The following is a 16847-nucleotide window of genomic DNA, read 5'->3' as shown; positions in this document are numbered from 1 at the left end:
TTTGCCTTCTGGAAGTAATTCATCTAAGTAGAAACAGTTATATAAAAATGTGGATTTTTAAAAGCAAGTATTATTATCATCATGTTGACATTACATAATTAAAATGAACTCTGGGTCATTCCAATAACAAGCAGTGGGCATGTTAAGAGAAGTCATTTTTTGCTGTTACCAATCAAGTAAACTAATGGGCCCTACGGAAGATGCACTCAGCAGAAAGGCCAAGGAGAGGAACCAAAGGAGAAGACTGCACTTCTCATCCTAAGAGATGCCTACCAAGGTCACAACACTTCACACGGAGGCTAGGGTTTGAGGGTAAACTTTCACTGTTATTAAACTTGTTTCCAAAATAAGACTTCAGTCGTCATTACTCACTTGAACCGCCCAAGGTACTGCCAAGAAAAAAATGCAATATACACTGATGTTCGTATCTTATCACTGAGTTTTGACCTTAACTTATAAACTATATGTGCTCCCTACTCTACAAGGCCCTGAATTCACTCCTTCTTTTAGGGTCAATATATATTAAGATTATCAATATTTTCTCAATCCAGAACCTTTTATCAGCACTAGAATGCTACTTTAGAGACAAGACAGCCAGAAATTTATACGCTCAGATTTGGGAGGAACCAAAGCAACTTTTTTTTTTCAAGAGGGTATGCTTTTATGTCTGCTTGTATGAAAAAAGTTTTAGGAGATAGAAAATTGTATTAATTCCTTTGATAACAATATACCCAACAGAATCCAAGGAGAATAGGTGATTTGAGGAATGGCCATGTCAAGTTTCATAGAAATCTCTGTTGAGACTAAAGTCCTACCAGAAAAGGGAACATCGGAATTATCAGTACACATGGATTAAGCTGCTCCCAAAAGCGTCTATTACAAAGAGACAATATACAGACCCAAAATTTGGGATCACAATTATTGAGCCTCCTTCCCAAATAAGTATTCATCTCCTGGGACGCTATGCTAAAAAGTTGCTACCATCTCTCAAAAAAGCATCTGTCTGCACTCTACAAGATGTGCTAGATGACTTGGGCCAAAACTGGCAGTTTAACTGCTTTAGGTACTCCCTCAGTTAGATGCCATCCAATCTGATCCTGGGTGGGAAACTTCTAGTCCTCAGCAAAATAATAACATTTGGCAGAAAATGAAGTGTATGTGGTTTATGTTATAGAATTTATGGTCTCAGGTCTCTTGCTTCTTGATGGAGTAAGAGCAATGCCAAATTTATGGAACACGTCACATGGGCTGGGAAAATTTCTATGTACTATCTCTGACAACTACAACCTTTTCTGAAAGAAGCAGCCTGGAGCCTAGTTCCAGGGCTGTAACTGTGTGACCTGCCTAGGCTTCACTGCTATATAAAGAGTTGAGATTTAATAATTTCTATGGCACCATCTCCTTTAGTGTGACAGGACTTCAATATACTCCCCACTGCTATCAAGACTATAAAATCAAACAGTGTATAAAACAGTGTAGTTCAAAGGATGAGGGCATGGACTCCACAGCTAGACTGCCTGGGTTCAAATCCATTCTCTGCCACTGACAGTGTGCCACGGGACAAATTCTTTAACCTCTCTATAGAGTGCCAGTTTCTTTATCAATCATATGAAGATAATATCTGTGTGTATCTAATAGGGATGTTGTAAAGATTAAATAAATTAACACATATAAACAGCCTGTAACAGTGCCTGACACATAGTGAGTTCTCAGTTTCAATTATTATTATAATTATTAATAGTAGTAGTATTGCTACTCCTTTGCTTCAGAGCCAATAAGAGACTTGGGACCCTCTCTATCGGCCCCACACTTGGATGGGAAATGCACCAGAATTATAAAAGGCATGGCTTCTTACTGTACTAAAAACTTCTGTTTATATGGGAGTTCTTTATACTACTCCAATTTTATGTCTGAAAATTCTTATAATAAAGTTAGAAATTCATCGTAAAATAATCCATCCAACAAATACCGTGTAGAACAGCCACAGTCTTAGTCCTCATGCGGCTGGAAGTAATGAACTTGACCTTGTTGAGTCCTTGTCCATTTTTGCCCCACTCATTTATTTCTCAACCAAATCATCCCCGCTGATCTGGATAAACTAGACTTTTTCCAATAGGTCAATTCTACATTTCCATTCCCTTTCCCTTTATTATTTAAAACTCGGCATACCAGTTACTACTTTTTTCCAAATAACTCTTCTTAAAACCTCCTTGTGACCAGGGAGTTAGCTCTGTCAACTCATCACTCATTGATTTGACCTTTACCAAAAAGCCTACTTCTCTCAAGAACCTCCTCAACAGTATCTCCCCATCTGCCTATTTTGCCCATGGTCACCCTCTGAACTTACGTTCTCCCTTTTCTGGTTCTTCCTGAATGCTGTCACAAAGCCGCTCTATCCCTGTCATTGAGTATAGAGTATCCTTTTAGGGTGACCCCTCAAATCACTTTTATTCTAGATGTTACCTCTCCTGTAGGCATTTCCGGTCCTCTTACTGGCCCTGTCATGCCCTCTCAGCGCTGTCTCTGCTCCTGCCCCACCCTATGGCATGCTCCTTGGCGCCATCGCCCACAATACCTTATTCATCCTATGATCTATCCCAGCAATTTTCAACCAGGGAGCCGCGAGAATTTGTAAAACATGCGATACCTGACTATTTAGTGAGAGGCACTGACCTCTTTTCCTTTAGACTGTCAAATAAAAAAATGACAACAGCCAACACAACCAGAACTATGTGAATAAATCAAAATTAATATCTTTTCTCCCCTCATTGGCAAAAATATATTTTCTGGTGTGCTGCAGAATATTAGTAATTAGTTTATGTGTGCCATGAGATGAAAAAGGTTGAAAATCTCTCATCTATCCAAATCAGATCCTCCACACTTTTACACAGGAGCTCTCAAATGCCCCATCTCCGTGCCTTTGCCGAAGTCATTTCCTCTGCCTAAACTATCCTCCCCCATCTCAGTCTCTATCCATGAAGTATCTCCTAACCCTAAAATTTAGGGAAAACCCTATCTCCTAAAATCTTCCCTGATCCTCTATTTAAAAACTCCTGATCTTCTCTGAATTCCTTTATACCACTTATGTTCTCTTTTAGTCCCTGTTTGTTTTATTTTCCATGTCGGGGTGAGAAACAGTATGAGGGAAAGACTAGTGTTAAAAATTCTCCACAGCATCCAACATGACTGCATATAGTAATTGCAATAAATATGAGTAAAACATCTGAATGAATAGGGTCAAATGTTTGTTTTTTTCTTTGTCCAGAATGTCTAGGGATCAGGAATTTTCCAGTGAGGACTTCCATTTTAAATGTAGCTTTAATAAGACTTCCCTAATTAGCAGTATATCCATTTGAGCCAGGGCCAAGTGAATATACTGCCATATTCAGACCGAAAGTTCCCCATTTCCTTCAGTGCTACAAGCATGAATCAAATAGCTATGCCTAGAGTAATGAGTTCTCATGGATGGCATGGTATCCAGTTTTATGGTCCTATCTTCCTCTCCTATTTTCCTCATCTTGAGCTTTTCTTTTTCAACAAGTTTCAATAGCAGCCTCCACTTTCTGCTGCTCACACTTCTTCATCAAGTGATTTCGGAACTCTTCCCGAGTCTAATTCAAGCGCAAAGAAGCAGTATGTTAAGCCTCTGCCATACTACTTCTTGCAGTTCAACTATGTGAATACTTTGTTTTCAAATTCCTCTCTTTAGCATTCTTGCTCTTATACAATTCAGCAAACTGTGATACCCTAAGCTGGCAGAATAAGAGTAGTATGTAATAACCTGCATACTCTTAGTTATTACATGCCAATAACATACACCCCCTTACTGATCCACTTACAATGGGCCAAACACTGCATTAAGTGTTTTACATGTTAGCTTACATAGTTGTCACCATAAAACCTTGGTAAAGTAAGCATTATTATTCTCATTTTACAGATTCTTTTTTAAAAAGCTGGACTTAGAAAAGTTAACTTGCTGAACATCTTCCAGCTGGTTAAGTGACAGAGCTGAGACTCAAGTCCATGTCCCTCTGAATCCCAACATTCTTAACCTCATACAATACTAAATAATAAAAAAGAATGGAAACACAGGTATAGTGGAGTATTTCTGAAGAGAGGAGATTTAAGAAAAAAGGTTTTAAAAAAGATATAAAGAACATTATCCAATCTTGCTGTGAAAATCTTACCATGAGGCTAAAATTAGAAAGATAAATGCTTACGGCCCCCTTTTAAATCTTTTGAAATAAAAATAAAGCATGACAGAGGAAAATGGAATGTGGTACCAATTATCTAATGCAGAAATATCACTTGCTTACTAAAAGATCCCCAGCAAGTTGCTTAACACTATAGCACTTTGGCTCACATTACCTACAAAAGCAGAAGACGAGGGGAAATACTTGAAAATACCTTTCTCGGGGGAATGTTAGAAAGTAGATTGATATACATATTCTAAAACACTTTGCTTTTTTTGGAGTAGAAAGATTCATAATTACATCAAATAAATTTTAGCCCTAACATTGAAGATTAGTTGTGCAAAGTCATTTCCCAGAAATGGAGAATTGATTTCTTTATAGTCAAAGACACTCTGCCAAGAGCCAAGTAATTGCAACTGTGTACTTCAACAGTTTTTGTTTGCTGAAAAGGTATAGGAACTGGTCCCTGAGTTCATGTTCTGCATCCCAGAAACAAGTGATTCTTAACTAATTGCCTTACCTTTAAACGAGGGCCCATGTTCCAAGAACCAAGTGGAGCGCTCCTATTCACCAGAGCAGGTAACTTGGCCCTTTCACCTTGTCTTCAACTCCCACATGAGAGAACACAGCCAAAAGGTCAACAAAAAGTGTCTGTCCATCAGACTTTCATTAAGGGTATGTCAAGGAAGGAGATGATCAATGTTTCTGGAACAAACTGGATGGCTTCCAGAATGAAGAAATAGAACCCCAAAATATTTCATCCCTGGGCTGCTGTCTCTAGTGGAAGGTGCAATCAGCTGCCAAAGGATGCATCTATTCTGTCTCAGGATCCAATCCTACGGAGAAAAAAAGGTTGGTGGAATAGATTTTTATTTCTGAAAAAGAATCCCCAGAGGACAAAAAAAGAGGAGGCAGAGCAGGCAGTGGAAACCCTGAGATGCTAAAAATAACCAAGGGCAGGTAAACTCTGACCAAGTTCTCCCAATTAAAACTCCACAAGAAAAGTCAAGTGGCAACCTCATTGCTCTGTGTTACTCCCAGAAGGAAGCTCCACCACTACAGTTGATTCCAGACCTTCAGTAGAAGCAAACTAGAGCACAGATTCAGAGTGAGCCTCGCACAGCCACATGCCCACTTTCAGTTTGATGGGGCTGGAGCACAAGGTCTGGCAACAAGGTGAAGAGAAATGAGACCAAGGGGACAGGTTACAGAGGGCCTCCCCATGTATTTCCCAGACCTGGTTAAAGAATGCTGATCTTACCTTTCAAACAGTAGAGTTTGCTACTGTGAGTAAGGGCGGCGGGGGGGGGGGGCTCTGAACTTTCACGATAAAGTCACTAAGTAATAAAGTTCAGTAAATTAAGTCTGTCACTCAAAGATAATCATGAACTAATGTAGCAGAAAGAAGGTTATTGTGAAGCATATACAAATAATCACCATAAAACAAATGAGAAGCACCTACTAATCACTAAGTGAAAAGACATAGTCTCTTTCTATTGGGTTGGCAAATAAGTCTGTTTAGTTTTTTTCCATAAATTAAAAGATACATTTTTCATTTTCACCAATAACTTTATTGATCTGGATATTTTGAGAATGTCAGCTATCTCCCACACGGTAGAACATTGTTTGAGAATTGATTGTTCTCAATTAATGTCTTGATTTGATCGCTATCAACTTCAACTGGTCTACCTGACTGTAGAGCATCATCCAGCAAGAAATCTCCAGCAAGAAACTTTGCAAACCACTTTTGACACTTTCGATCAGTCACAGTACCTTCTCCATGCACTGTACAAATCTTTTTTTGTGATTCAGTTGTGTTCTTACCTTTCTTGAAATAATGAAGCATAATATGCCAAATATGCTCCTTATTTTCTTCCAGTCCTCAATATTAAAATGACCACACAAAAATTCTCCAATTTTGATTTTTTTAATGCACACTGACATGACAGCTGTCACAACACAATCTAACAAAATTGTTTTGAATGAAGTTAAAGACAACTAAGCGCTACTAGAGCCATCGTACGGGAAAAAAAAAAGAAAGAAAGAAAAAAGAACTTTTTGGCCAACCCAATATATGGCAGGAACTATTCTTGGTACTTCATATGTATTAACTCACGACTCCAAGAAAGAAAGATGTAATTATCCCTATTTTACAGATAAGGAAACTGAGGCACTTTCTCAAGGTTACACACAACTAAGTAGTCAAGTTGAGTCAAAACCCGGACAACCTGCACCCTGAATTCATGTTTTCAATGAATACTCTATGGCCTCTTTACCATGGGAAATCAAGAAAGAAAACATAAAATGCTAATAAAAGCACAAGAACAAAATGAGTAAAGGCCAGCACATCAAACAAGTTGGCAAACTTTTATAATTAAAGATAAATAAGTACGCGTATATGTATTTATTTTAAAATATGGTGATAGACTTGCCAAGTACATGAGCCAAAACGTGGGTCAACGAGCAATTGGAACCAGCTTAAAGGATCTGCAAACAAGAGATGAGTTACATAAACTATAAGAGAACCATTAGAATGCTATATAAGCATTTTTTAAAATGACACTTTTAAAGAATAACAACACAAGGAATTGCTCACAAATAAAATGTTAAATGAAAAAGCAAGCAAAAAATTATTTACATTGCGTGAGCCCATTTTTAAAAATATGACATTACATAAAGAGGACTGGAAGGAACAACTCAAAAATGTTAACAGCGGTCATCTCTTGATGCATGGAATTATAAATTATTTTTATTTTCTACCTCTGCATTTAGTGTTTTCCAAATTCTTAATGATGCAAGAACATATAAAAAGTTTCTAATTGTGGAGAACACTTCTCTTTCTGCAAAGGGGAAGAACAGGCAAGATGTCCTTTTTCAAATAAGAAAACACTTAAAAAATTAGCTAAAGATTATAGAATGTACTAAACTTTTATTTCTGTTAATTGTGATCTTAGTGCGCCTCCAACCCTGTGATTAGCTATTTGATTATTAAACCAAATAACTCCTAGTTCTATTATCTTTACTGGGCCCCACCATGGACTACCATATTTACCAGCCCCCGATCCACTGCTCCCAAAGCTTCAGTGTCTCTAATGAGCTTCACGACTCGACTCAAGCACCACCTCCTCTCCTGGTCCAGCTCCCAGGCCCCTCTGAGCAGAACTAAGCACTTCCTTCTTTGTAATACTCCTATTCTGAAGACGCCTCTATTACAGCATTTATTAGACTATATTGTAATTATTTGTTTATACAGTGGTCTGTCCTAATGGATTGTGGGCTTCCTGAGGAAACTGACTAGGTCTTAATCATCTTGGCCTCCCAGTGGCTAGTATGATGCTCAAAGTCTGTCTCAGAGCGTGTACTTTCACAAGACTCCCAGGTGATTTCTATGCACATTAAAATGCACATTAGAATTTGACAAGCATGGTCTAGACTCTAGAGCAGTGGGCCTGAGAAGGGACCAACCCAATAATCCGCATCTCTAACAGGCTCATAGATAATGCTGATGGTGCTGGTCTGCAGATCAAGCGCTGGGGAGCAAGGGGTCCAGTGCAGGGGTTGGCAAACTACGGCCTCCCGGCCAAATCCAGACAGCTGCCTGTGTTTGTTTAAAAAAAAAAAAAAAGTTTTGTAAAGAAAAATGAACACAGCCAAGTTCATTCGTTTACATATGGCCTGACTGCTTTTGCACTACAACAGCAGAATCAAGTAGTTGCAGCAGAGACGTATGGCCGACAAAGTTTTCCTATCTGACCCTTTACAAAAAAAGTTCACCCATCTCTGGAGTAGAGGTCTTCCTTATGAACTCATTTTTATAAATCAAAAAAGCATCAAATCATTTTCTTCCAGTTCTACTATTCCCACTTAAGAGCAACATTTTGCAAATATTTCTCCTGGCTATTTTCAACTGTTATTTAAAAGTTTTATGCCTCTCACACCCCAAGTAGGAATTTTATACAATCATTTCCCAAAGTATGTGTTTCATACCAACATGCCTGCATTTCACCAAGGCTGTAACTTCCTAAAACCAGCACCCTCAGGAACCAAATACTACAGCCAGGTTTCTAAAAGTATCACAAGGTATATCACCAACTCACTCTCTACTTTTAAAGCACTATTCTAAAAAGCTGTGGGAAAAAAAAATATGAAAGTCCACTTAGAACTGTGGGGAATGAAGAGGCAGTGGCAGCACACAGGAGTTCCAAGTAACACCCACTGGGTTCCACGAAACAAGACAGGACAAACGTAGACTTGAGCAAGATGTAGTCTCCAGCATTCTCGGCACAGAAGCACTACCCACGAGTCCAGGGAAATCAAATTAAAAAAACAAATCATTCAATTAGCAAAAGGCCCGTAGGTTAGTGGTCTAACTAAGGAGGTTCCAAGAAATAAAGTGTGCCACCAGATACTAAATTATTCTATTTTTTTAATCCTCACCTGAAGATATATGTATTGACTTTAGAGAGAGAGAAGGAGAAACATCCATGTGAGAGAGAAACATCGATCAATCACCTCCAGCAGGCACCCCAGCAGGAGATCAAACCCGCAACCTAGGTAGGTGCCCACACCGGGGATCGGACCCGGAGTACAAGACGATGCTCCAACCAAATGAGCCACCCAGCTAGGGCGCTTCAGATTATTAATTTACATTTTCCTTTGCTTAATTCCACCCTTGGTTAATGCTCCTCACCCCAAAATCCCACCATAAAAGACTGCCCTCCTCCATCAAGTTTATACTCTTGGGATATTTACATAGTTGTATATTCCTGCTATCTTGGTTCAGCCAAGTTATACAGTTTTCATTTATATTCTTTCCTCATCAGTCAGCCCCTCCAGTCTCTTAATCATTCCTGTGGGTCTTCTGTGAACTCTCTCCAGCTAGTCCCCAGTGATCTGGTAATGAGGTGCCTCCAACTGACTGCAGCCTTCCAGGAACAGCCGCGTTAGTCAGAGCAGGATGAGCTCACCCTCCTCGGTTCCATGACATAATACTCCTGAGGAGACAATCCCCAAATCGCAGAAAGCTCGAGTGTGCCATATTAGACTATAACCCCATTCCATGCTTTCCAGATTTGGGCACTGGAGCATGCCAGAATGTGCTAGAAGCCAGAGGAGAAATGACACATGTTCCTGCAGCATTTAGTTACTAGAAAATGAGGTAGGTGAGGAGAAGAAGTATTTTCGTGTTAAAACAAATTCACAGATAATAAAATAGGATGCAAAATATGCATGAATTTCTAAAGATAAAACATGCATATGTTAAAAATATTCAGTTATTTTGTGCTTGAAGCAAAAGGGCTGCTTGGGGCTTTGCTCCCAACCCCAAGGGGTTCCATACCCACCACCCTCTACCACTAGAGGTGCCTGAGCTGAGAAGTCTGGAAAGCATTAAACCCCCCCTCCCCAACTTCTAGTCTATTACCGCCCATCCCCTACACTCACATTTTACATAGAACTGTATTTTCTGCTATGCTCCCCCAATGACTACCAATATCTTTAGGTTCTTCTGTATCGTTCGTTCATTTCTTATTCCTTGAGCATTCGCTGTACGCCAGACTGCATGCCAAAAGCTGAAGTCACAAAGATAAATAGGAACGGGTGGGAGATGGCCAATACAATGTGGCATGTACGATAAAAGAGGAATAAACAATGTATAGTGGGCAAAGGAAGGGGAGGTGACTCTGCCGGAGACAGTGGGCAGGTCTTCACAGGAGAAATAATATAGCTGTTATTTAAGAATGAGTAAGCATTTGTAAGGCAGAAAAAAGGAAAAGACTAGTATCCGAGGCAGAACGAACATAAGAATACTGAGTCAAGAAAGGGAGTGACAAAAAGCTGAGCATTATGAATGCACTGTGTTGAGAAAGACCACCTGGAGCTAAGCTAGAGTGACTGATCTAAGCACAGTGGTCAAGCGTGTGAATCTCACTACTGACTGCTAAGCTATGTAATGTCCCTTCAGTTACCTCAGACATAAAATTGGAGATTCACTGAGAAAAGGAAGGAATTCAGCTGCTCTTGGGAACAAGACGTGGACCATGAGGGAAAGGAGGACTGGGTGAGACTGGAAACTAGACCCAGGTGCTGTGGCACTCCAGAGTGCCTGGAGAGATGCGCCTCTATGTGCAAACCAAGCTTCTGGGTTGCCAGGACTGAGGGTGGTTTGAGCCCAGACCACTGGAGCCCAACGTTCAATAAAGGCGGAAGCTGGCACTGGGTGTACCTGAGGGACTAACTGGTTTACTCTTTTACGTGTGGCATTTTTTGCACTTGACATAGTGATTTTTAGATTGCACATGTTGTTACATGTCATATCAGTGGTGTGTTCCTCTATATTGTCGTGTAGTAGTCCATTAAATGGACATGTAACAATTTGTTTATCCATGCATTTGTTTATTCAGCCGAAGGACATCTGGGTTCCATCTAGGTTGAGGCTATTATGGATAAAGCCCCTATGAATATCCAAGTACAAGTCTTTGTGTGAACATGTTTTCATTTTTCTTGGGGAAATAATAAAGAGTGGGACTGCTTCGTCCTATGATAAGTATATACTGCTTTACCTACAAGAAACTGCCTGGCTGTATTCCAGAGTGGCTGCACCACCTTGTACTTCCACCAGCAATGTATGAGCTCCAGCTACCAACATCCGCCAGCAAGGGCGCTGTCAACCTTTTATATCTTACCTATTATAATAGGTGTGCAGTGGTTTCTCTTTGTGGTTTTAATTTGCATTTCCTTAAGGACTCACAATATTGAGTATCTTTTATGTGCTTTTTGGCTATTGTGAGCCTTCTCTGGGATCCAAATCTTTTGCCGTTCTTAAAAATTGAGCTGTTTGTCTTCTTTTAAGACTTCTTTATATATGCTAAATACAAGTCCTTTACTAGATATATGTTTGGCAAATATTCCCTGCGGCTTGTTTTTTCATTTTCTTAACACTGTTGTTTAAAAAGAGCAAAAGTTTTGCCCTGGCCATGGAGCTCGGTAGGTTGGAGCACTGTCCCGGACATCAAAAGATTGTTGTTCAATTCACACGTATTCTTGGGTGAGGATTAAAAAACAAGAGTAAAAGTTTTTAATTTGCTGATATCCAACTTATTGATTTTTTTCTTTTATAGTTTTTGTGTTTTTTGCATATTTCTTTTTAAAATCTTTGCTTAACTAAAGGTCACAAAGATTTTGTTCAGTTTTCTTCTAGAAGTTTTATCTAAAAGTTTCATAAAAGACAGCCTCTTCTCAAAACAAAAATTTTTTAATCCTCACTTCACATTTTGTTCATTGCTTTTAGAGAGAAAGGAAGGAGAGAGAGAAACATCGATTGGTTGCCTCCTGAATGCCCCCAGATGGGAATCAGATGCGCCCAGACTGGGGATTGAACCTGCAACCCAAGCATGGGCCCTGACCGGGAATCAAACCCACCACCTTTCAGTTACAGGATGACGCTCCAACCAACTGAGACACGCTGGCCAGGGTTCTTCTAAAAAATTTTAACAGGAGTTTTAAAACTATTGCATTCCATTTATCTCATAATTAGTTACTCAGTTTTATTATCCCGTTGTTTCTTTCAAATTCAATCTCTACATTACCAAGCACTATTTAAGTCTATTTTAGAATTTGGAAAGACTTATCTTTTAACAGATTTTTCCCCTTTTCAACCTAATAAATGGTACTGTATTTCTAAATTTGGCCAGAGTTTTAGTCCCTCAATTCTCCTCAAACTGACATAAAACCTTTGGACCCCTGATGCTGGTTCTTAAAACAACAACAAAATTCCAAAACTCAGAGCATGCACCTTTCAAGTTAAGCCAGGGACAATGAACTACTTACCCTTCTGGTTTTAAAGAGAAGCTTTTATAAGATCATTCTCACCATATTAAGTCACTCTAACCTGACAGGAGGCTGGAAAAGTTATCACTGACTGGTTAAAAGAAAATTTAGGCTTTAAACATTAGGTTCACCAAGATAATAGTAAATTTTTAGACTCAAAATGTACATTTCAGACTCAAAATGAAATTAACAGTATACATGAAAGCATAGTTGAGATTCAACTGCATCCCTGGAATACAGTTTGCCATTCTCAGCAGTTCAGAGAAAGTAGAAAAAGGGATTCTAATGTGAGTAAAACAGGGAGAAATGACAATTTAATCATTGCTCGTTTTGTAACTTTGTGAGATATCTGGAGGAAAAGAAAAGTAGAAAAAGGGCTTATCTATGCCCCTGTCATTAGCCTAATCAAGAAAACAGCAACCTCTATTTACAGTTTCCTCTATCCTGGTGTTTTTGTCTATTTACCAAACCTACTCTACCATGCCTGATCCACAGATTTAGGACAGGCCCCTGTGTTCCCATACCGTGGCAGCTTTTATGCTTAAGTGAGCCTGGGCCACTGAATCTTGGCTATAACAGAAAAATTTTAAAACTAATTTTCTGAATCTGACAAGCCGTCTCCCTCAATAAGTCTAGGAAGTTGTTATTTCATTAACTCTGCCTGAAATGACAGGCAAACGGCCAGATCCACAGGCCAGGGCGGGTGGAACTGGAATTGTCACACATATACGTAAAAGCTAACAAAATTTCTACTTCTACCACCATCCACTACTTTCGATTCTATTCTTATCTCTAAGGAACATAAATTACTTATATAATGAGAAGGAAGAGCAACCTTAAATGAGCATTCTATAGTTCTTTAAGACTCCAGGAAGACAAAGTCAACTAGTCACAGAAATGGCAACCTCAAATGGCTCAATTTAAAGAAGAAATAACACTTAAGGTACTCAAAACAAAACTCCTGTTGGCCTAATAAACAACATTACCAAAACAAGAATGTGTTAACTTCTTCAAATGTGCATTAAGAACCATAGGACAAGCAGTATGTTGACCTTGGGGGTTCCAAAATGAGTAAGACAGTCCCTGACCTCCTAGAAACATAGAGGCTAGTAAGAAGACAGACAAGAAAATAACATGACAGTTCCACGTAGAAAAATCTATTAAATGAGCATACAGTGTTAGTAGAGTCTAGGAAGGGTCCTTCAATCAGGCTCAGCTCTCAGCTTCTCAGAAAACTTCACACCATCCTCCTGGGAGTAAAGCCAACTCTTCCACTGAGTTAACACTGCTTTGGGAATCAAGGAGTACAAAACACTACTTATGCAGTATTGTTTATTCTCATGGTTAATGACCCTCTCTTTCAGCAACCGATTACTGGATCTCATACATGGCATATAGAAATAGCTCACTGGAAACACCAACCTATTTATCAATATTACACATGGTCTAAATGCAATGTAGTAATCCTGGATTGGATCCTGGAACAGAGAAAGGATATTAGTGGAAAATCAAAAAATTCTGTAACTCAGTTAATAGCACTGTACCAGTGTTAATTTCCTAGATGTGAAAAATGTACCAGGGTTATATGAGACGTTAACACTGGGGGAAGCTGGATGAAAGGTGTAAAGGAACTCTCTGGACCATCTCTGCAACTTTTCTGTAAATCTGAAATTACTCCAAAATAAAATTTGCTTTAAAAAAATTACACGTGGCTCCCCACTTTACATTCTCACTACCCTTTAGGATTATGATGATGCCTTCCTCGTCACTGCCCCAATCCAGGTTAATGCTTGATTGAAATGTTTTTTCAAGTCCTTTCAGATTCCTTACTATAAACCATTTATGCAGCCTGGCTGGATTTCTTTCTTTACCAAAACATGAAAAACTGTATCTCCTTTGGAAGGTTTTAATTGCTTCTCTTCCTAATAGCTTCACCACATACACCAGGGGGTATCCTTGAAATTGAACTTTCCTCAGTGGACAAGAGAGGGTTTAAATAACTTGAGCTGGTTCTGTGGAAAAAAACAAGGGGACACTAACAAAAATGCATGTTATATGTTATTAGATTACTTTTACCTGACCTCTAGCCAGATGAATAGACTATACAATGAATAGATGCTGACTATTAGCATCTCAACACCAACAAGGAAACTGCACTGAAATGAATGCATCAGCTACAAACTCTGAAAAACGTGGTGTAAATCCCTCAACTATTCAAGATAACAAAAATCCGTATTAAAATCATATGGTACTGTTCAATTCAGGCCAAATGACAAAACATGTCTACCATGACTATCTGGTTTCTAATAAGGAAATGAATACTCGCCTCCTTCTATTAAACCTCCATTTCAGAACAGGCTTCAAGAGTCCCGCCAGGAAAACATCAAGGTGACATAACATCATTATCAAGGCCTTAGGCACACACACGAACTACAGCAAGATAAACAGCCTGGAAAGTTTGAAAACAACTACATAAAAGAGTATCGGTGAAGGCTAAACATTTATGAACCCCTCAAAGAAAAAGAAACCAAAGAAAGATAACTGAAATTTAAACCTAACCTATTTAATGGCTAATATCATTTAAAAGATAAAATATGATATACTAGAATCTATTAAGGTCATACAATCTGATCTGTTATAGTATTAAATAAATATTATACAACAGTACTCTCATCTGGACCACTTCCAGAAAGAACAGGTAGAGTAAATCCTTTAAAATATTTTAATTTGCACAGCTCTGTCAGTCACCTACCATAATTTATCTGTTCACAAATATTTCTCCAATACAGGCCTGAGCTCTTAAAGAGAAACCAGCACATTGCTTAGGGCAGAATGGGCCCTTAATAAATGCCTTTTGAAGAAGTAAATACTCAGCAGTAATGTACCTCTGAAGCATCCTTACGAACCAATTCACTATGAATACCTTGGGCCCTAACTGGTATAGTTCAGTGGGTTGGACATTGTCCTACAAACTGAAAGGTCACCGGTGGTTTGATTCCCAGCAGGGCACATGCTTGGGTTGCGGGCCACGTCCCCAGCTGGGGGTGTGCGAGAGGCAACTGATCGATGCTTTTCTCACACATTGGTGTTTTTCTCCCTCTGCTTCTCCCCCCCTTCCCCTCTCTCTAAAAATAAATAAACAAAATCTTTTTAAAAATATCAATACTTTTGGGAGCAGAGCATACTGTATGCCATGCTACCACATTTACGAGGCAGTCAAGTTAACTGAAAAAAAAATTAACAGCAACTACTATGTGCTGAGGAAAAAAAAGAACCCTCAGGTCACATGAGATAAAAATACATGTAAAAACTGTAACTTAAAAATAAAGACAATATCTGAATTAATTTTTTCCCCTTGATGGCCATAAAAATGAATCCACCTTTAACTTTCTAACACTGAATTACAAGATATTCTTTACAGAATCTTTCACCATCCACAATTTTATAAAGTAATTTGCTATCAACTTAAATGAGTCAGTTACACCAATTAGTAAGTGGGATGAAGTCTAAGTCCAATTATGAGTTTAAACTGTGGGATGAATGCCTTGAGCAATTTTTTCTGTTCAAGGCTGCAGAAAAAACACAACAGCCCTCTTGACTGCTGAGAAGAGTTACATTTATTTCATTTATTTCTCACAAGTACACAATCAATGGTAATTGCTTTCTGCTCCCACCCAACACAAAGCAATACCACCTCCTCCTCCCATTACCATCGAAACATGCTACGGAGTATCTGAGTACTTGAACCTTAGACCAAAGAATCTCAGACAGCAATAAAGGCACAATGTAACAAAAACATATTTGTCTCAGTATGTCTCATCCCCCTTGGTGTTCCTATACTAATTTAGCTCCCTATCAAGTATTAACAATCAAGAAAATCAGAAAATTCTCAGAATAGATACTACACACTGCTTGGTTTGTTTTTTAAAAATCTGTTACCATTCATGGATCTCAAAATTCAGAGTACACATTACCAGGTAAGTGTTTTTTAGTTTTCCAATGCTCAAATTTAAATGCCTATTACTATTTAATTATATGCAATTTTCCCTCTAAACCTATATACACTAATCATTCTCCAAATGTTTTTAAAAAACAAACAACTGGTCATGTTCACTTAAAAAACTTATTGCCTAATAACCCAGAAATTCTAATGTATCAAAAAAGTGATCACTATCAGCTCTACATGTGCAGGACAGTTTGGCTGACAAGCTGTTCTGCAAAGATTAGGAATTTCCAGTGACTGCCAGAAGCATATACAGTATCTGTAGATACTTCAATAATAAAACTACTTCAATATAAAAACTTCACAGCCTACGAAGTCATATATGTGAACTGTAAAGCTATCTCAACGCTATGTATGTCCAAAAAAGAAAAAAGCAGAAGGAAAACTATCTATACTCAAATCAGCATGAGTAATCATCCTTAAACTAAGTTTTTCAAGAACTGAAAACTTTGTAAGGTTCTTTAGGTTATCAACACATTCGTGTTTCAAAATAGAGCAATTATATTAAAACACAATCGACATAGAATTCCAACACCACCACATACTCGTATGTTGGAAGACACAATGACGGTAATAGAAAACACTTTAATAGGGTTCAGTTGTGGTGGGTGCACTATTCTAGGGACTTCATATTTTAACTCATTTAGTCCTGACGTCTCCATTTTACAGATGAAGAAACTGAGGCAGCTAGATTAACTCACCCAACGTCATTTAGCTAGTAAGAAGGAGAGCATGGATTTTAGCCCCATCAGTCAGCCCCTAAAGATCATGTTAATCAATATATTATGTTTAATAGTAAGGGTCATGCAATGGTTACTTTTTTT

The 16847-nt window shown here is 38.6% G+C and overlaps 1 protein-coding gene across 2 annotated transcripts in view; it reads right to left on the bottom strand.

Annotated features, from left to right (window-relative positions):
• Nucleotides 1–16847, bottom strand: part of AREL1 (apoptosis resistant E3 ubiquitin protein ligase 1) — a 37858-nt gene that overhangs the window by 19940 nt on the left and 1071 nt on the right. For both annotated transcript variants that reach the window (XM_054567270.1, XM_054567269.1), the window contains exon 2: nt 4714–5029. The gene's annotated coding sequence lies outside the window, so the exon portion shown is untranslated. The remainder of the gene's footprint in view (nt 1–4713; nt 5030–16847) is intronic.

This window comes from Pteronotus mesoamericanus, unplaced genomic scaffold, assembly GCF_021234165.1.
Source record: "Pteronotus mesoamericanus isolate MK-2021 breed Mesoamerican mustached bat unplaced genomic scaffold, CSHL_Meso_final contig_182, whole genome shotgun sequence".
NCBI lineage: Eukaryota > Metazoa > Chordata > Mammalia > Chiroptera > Mormoopidae > Pteronotus > Pteronotus mesoamericanus.
Note: the sequence above shows the minus strand (reverse complement) of the source record. Positions and strands in the feature narration are given on the sequence as shown.